This window comes from Oncorhynchus kisutch, linkage group LG10 (genome assembly GCF_002021735.2).
Source record: "Oncorhynchus kisutch isolate 150728-3 linkage group LG10, Okis_V2, whole genome shotgun sequence".
In the NCBI taxonomy this organism is placed as follows: Eukaryota; Metazoa; Chordata; class Actinopteri; order Salmoniformes; family Salmonidae; genus Oncorhynchus; species Oncorhynchus kisutch.
Window position 1 is genome coordinate 32,236,095 of NC_034183.2, and position 5,655 is coordinate 32,241,749.

A 5,655-nucleotide genomic window follows, 5' to 3' on the forward strand; every position below is an offset into this window, starting at 1 on the left:
TTACTTGTTCTTATTTGTACCTTTGTCTCCTTTGTAGAACAGATACTGTTGTGCCAGATAAACTATGCATGCATACATACACAGCTTTTATATGTGTGTATATATATATATGTGTATATATGTATATGTGTGTATATATATGTGTATATATATGTGTATATATATGTGTATGTATATGTATATATGTATATGTATATATATGTATATATGTATACATGTATATGTATATATGTATGTATGTATATATATATGTATATGTATATGTATATGTATACATATATATATGTATGTATGTGTATGTATATGTGTATGTATGTATGTATATGTGTATATATGTATGTGTATGTATATATGTATGTATGTATATATATTTATATATTATAATATATTTATTTATATATTATAATATATTTATTTATATTTATATATATTATATTTATATATTATAATATATATATATATATATATATATAATATATAAATATATATACATACATACATATACATACATAAATATACATATATATATATTAAAATATATAAATTAAAATATATAAATTAAAATATATAAATATTTAATATATATATATATATTAAATATTTATATATTAAATATTTATATATTTTAATTTATATATTTTAATTTATATATTTATATATTTTAATATATATTTATGTATATTTATGTATATACATACATATACATACATATACATATATATATATATATATATTTATATATTATAATATATTTATTTATATTTATATATATTATATTTATTTATATTTATATATATTATATTTATATATTATAATATATATATATATATAATATATAAATATATATACATACATATGCATACATAAATATACATAAATATATATATTAAAATATATAAATATATAAATTAAAATATATAAATTAAAATATATAAATATTTAATATATATATATATATATTAAATATTTATATATTGAATATTTATATATTTTTATTTATATATTTATATATTTTAATATGTATATTTATGTATGCATATGTATGTATATATATATATATAATATATAAATATATATACATACATATGCATACATAAATATACATAAATATATATATTAAAATATATAAATATATAAATTAAAATATATAAATTAAAATATATAAATATTTAATATATATATATATATTAAATATTTATATATTAAATATTTATATATTTTTATTTATATATTTTTATTTATATATTTATATATTTTAATATATATATTTATGTATATTTATGTATATACATACATACACATACATATATACATACATACATACACATACATACATATATATATATATATATATATATATAATAATATATATATAATAATATATATATAATAATATATATATATATATATATATATAATAAATAATAATAATAATAATAATATATATATAATAATATATATATATATAATAATATATATATATAATAATATATATATATGTGTGTGTATATGTATGTATATACTGTATGTATGTGGACACCCCTTCAAATGAGTGGATTCAGCTATTTCAACCACATCTGTTGCTGACAGGTGTATAAAATTGAGCACACAGCCATGCAATCTCCATAGAGAAACAACATTGGCAGGTGGCCTTAATGAAGAGCTTTCCAACAATTCGGTCAAATTTCTGCCCTGCTAGGGCTACCCCGGTCAATTGTAAGTGCTGTTATTGTGAAGTGGAAACGTCTAGGAGCAACAACGGCTCCGCATAGTGCCAACTGTAAAGTTTTTGGTGGAGGAGGAATAATTGTCTTCCGATGTTCTTAATGGTCCCGACTATGCCCCTTAGTTCTAGTGAAGGGAAATCTAAACGCTACAGCATACAATGACATTCTAGAGGTTTCTGTGCTTCTAAATTTGTGGCAACAGTTGAGGGAAGGCCCTTTCCTCTTTTAAACATGACCATGCGCCCGTGCACAGAGCGAGGTCCTTACAGAAATGGTTTGTTGAGATCGGTGTGGAAGAACTTGACTGACCAGCGTAGAGCCCTGACCTCAACCCCATCGAACACCTTTGGGATGAATTGGAATGCCGACTGAGCCAGGCCTAATCGCCCAACATCAGTGCCAACATCACTAATGCTCTTGTGGCTGAATGGAAGAAATTCCCCACAGCAATGTTCCAACATCTAGTGGAAAGCCTTCCCAGAAGAATGGAGGCTGTTGTAGCAAATGTGGGACCAACTCCATATTAATGCGCATGATTTTGGAACGAGATGTTTGACAAGCAGGTGTCACATACTTTTGGTCATGTAGTATACCAATAATTGTTGAGACTGGCGCAACAACTGTTCACCTAACTCAACCATGTGCTGTAATTCAACTAATCTGAACCTGTTCCATGCCATGTACCATCTTCATCTGAATACACATAGACTTTATCTCTGCCTCTGTCTGCTCCTTCACCACAGCCCCACAGAGATATTGAATGTTTTATCCAGAAGCGCCTCATCCTTAAGCACCTGTCTAAATGATTTTGGAATATAACTTTAATTTAAGCAAGATAGAATCTTTCAAATTCAAAAGATCTTAGTGTGAGCAGTTTGGCTAAGTTACACCTGGCTGTTTTCACATGTCGCCTTGGGTACGACACATCCTCTCACCTTTTGCTTTCATTTCCATTTCCATTCCATTCCACATTTCCTGTTTCTCAAAATACAGCCGGGTGCAGCTTTCCTAAACCGCGTGCAGTACGTGTTGTTTTTTTGTATTTGAAAAATTATTTCTCGCTTATATGAGCATTAACTTACAAATGTTTTCAAAATGGTATCATGTGCGAGGTTTATTTGCGTTTAGACGGAGCATTTGGGCAAAAATCCCCTCAAGTGGCAGACAGCTTTGTGAAAGACAGGATAATGTTTAACATTTACTATTTATTTGAATGGGCTAATCCTCGGTCCTTGAGTTTGAGTGTTTGCATTCTCCATCCCTCTGCTGTTTACCAAATCAGTGGCGGCTGGCCACTTTGTTTGAACTGCAGATTGCTCCTTTTAAGCTCAAACAACATTTGATCAGGTCACGTTTAACCATTTCAACCCATGACTGTTACCTTTTTACATTATAGAAACACTCAAAAAGAAATATTGAATCTGATCCACTGTTCTCTACTCAGGTAGTCTGTATATTATGTTGAAAGTTATTTATAGAACAGTGTAGTCTACAAGTAAAATGTGGACTCACTCAGCTGTAGCTGTTCTGTCAATAGCCTGTGGCAATACTATATTTATCAGGAAGGCTAGCTTGTTTCAGTTAGTAAACAGCTTACACAAGCTAAAAAAAATACCAGCCAAGTTGTAAGTAATGTATCTTTATTACAATCCACAAAACACTTTGCACATGCCTTATAGACAGATTTAAACTTTTTGGTCCTCAGAGAGGTAAAAAAAAAGTCCACGCCTTACACTGCAATGTCTATCAGAGCTGTAGATCACTGCAAAGGTGCCAGGGTCAGCTGCTATCTTAATGTATAAAAACAGTATCTACATTTATGTAGGGCTTTATAGTCTAATGCGAAATAGTACCCCCCCCCCCCAAATGAATACATCTGATAATGAAAAGGTATATATTTTGTTATTTTTTAACAATTATTTTTTAACAGTTCTTTTAACAGATCGTATTTGCTGTGTTTGGTTCTTGATGAATAAAAACAACCAGCTGCTTTAAAAGAGACATTTTGTAGTCTGTCTTATCCTATACCTGTACAGTGTGTTGCATCCCATTTCATGTACAGTTGCAGTTCTGTTTACCTCAGAGAAAATAAACTGTTATGGTATGTGGAATCAAAGTTGCACCCAAGTGATAGATGGTAACTATAGTCTGTCACCCCATCTTACTTGTTTAGATCAACGGGGCAGACTTTGGTCTATGCTTTACTAGCCTTGGACGCCCAAGCTTTGCTGTGAGGTTAAAGCTTGTGACAGAGGCTAATACTGTACAGTCAATGTCTCTCACTTCTCAGCAACCTGTGTCTGTTAGGGTATAAGTTCTCCTCACCTTGTAACAGCATTTGAATTGAGCTGTCTGACATGAACCACTGTGTGTCGCAAATTTCCTATATTGTGCACTAGTTTTACCTGGGCCCATAGTGCACTATTTTTGACCAGAGCACTATGTAGGGAATAGTGTTCCATTTGGGATGCTAACCATATACAGGTAACTGGCCAAATAAACACCAACATAGTGTCTTTATAGGGAGTTGGGCCACCTTGAGCCAGAACTGCTTCAATGCACCTTGGCATATATTCTATTTTGTTTTTTTTACGTGTTATTTCTTACATTGGTACCCCAGGTAATCTTAGGTTTCATTACATACAGTCGGGAGGAACTACTGAATATAAGAGCAACGTCGATTGCGCAAGTCCAACAACAACATCGGCGAATACGCTGATGTGAGAATGCTGTTCATCGACTACAGCTCAGCATTTAACACCATAGTACCCTCAACTCGTCATCAAGCTCGAGACCCTGGGTCTCGACCCCGCCCTGTGCAACTGGGTACTGGACTTCCTGACGGGCCGCCCCCAGGTGGTGAGGGTAGGTAACATCTCCACCCCGATGATCCTCAACACTGGGGCCCCACAAGGGTGTGTTCTGAGCCCTCTCCTGTACTCCCTGTTCACCCAATCATCAAGTTTGCGGACGACACTACAGTGGTAGGCTTGATTACCAACAACGACGAGACGGCCTACAGGGAGGAGGTGAGGGCCCTCGGAGTGTGGTGTCAGGAAAAAAATTACTTCCCACTCAACGTCAACAAAACAAAGGAGATGATTGTGGACTTCAGGAAACAGCAGAGGGAGCACCCCCCCCCCCCCTATCCACATCGACGGGACAGTAGTGGAGAGGGTAGTAAGTTTTAAGTCCCTCGGAGTACACATCACGGACAAACTGAATTTGTCCACCCACACAGACAGTGTTGTGAAGAAGGCGCAGCAGCCTTCAACCTCGAGGCTGAAGAAATCCGGCTTGTCACCAAAAGCACTCACAAACCTCTACAGATGCACAATCAAGAGCATCCTGTCGGGTTGTGTCACCGCCTGGTACGGCAACTGCTCCGCCCACAACCGTAATGCTCTCCAGAGGGTAGTGAGGTCTGCACAACGCATCACCGGGGGCAAACTACCTGCCCTCCAGGACACCTACACCACCCGATGTCACAGGAAGGCCATAAAGATCATCAAGGACAACAACCACCCGAGCCACTGCCTGTTCACCCCGCTACCATCCAGAAGGCGAGGTCAGTACAGGTGCATCAAAGCAGGGACCGAGAAGCTGTTTTTCAGTCTCTATCTCAAGGCCATCAGACTGTTAAACAGCCACCACTAACATTGAGTGGCTGCTGCCAACATACTGACTCAATTCCAGCTCACTTTAATAATGGAAATTGATGTAAAAAAGAATAGCACTAGCCACTTCAAAAAATTCCACTTTTATGTTTACATACCCTACATTACTCATCTCATATGTATATACTGTACTCGATACCATCTACTGCATCTTGCCTATGCCGTTCTGTACCAGCACTCATTCATATATCTTTATGTTCATATTCTTCATCCCTTTACACTTGTTTTGTAAGGTAGTAGTTAGTAGTGGA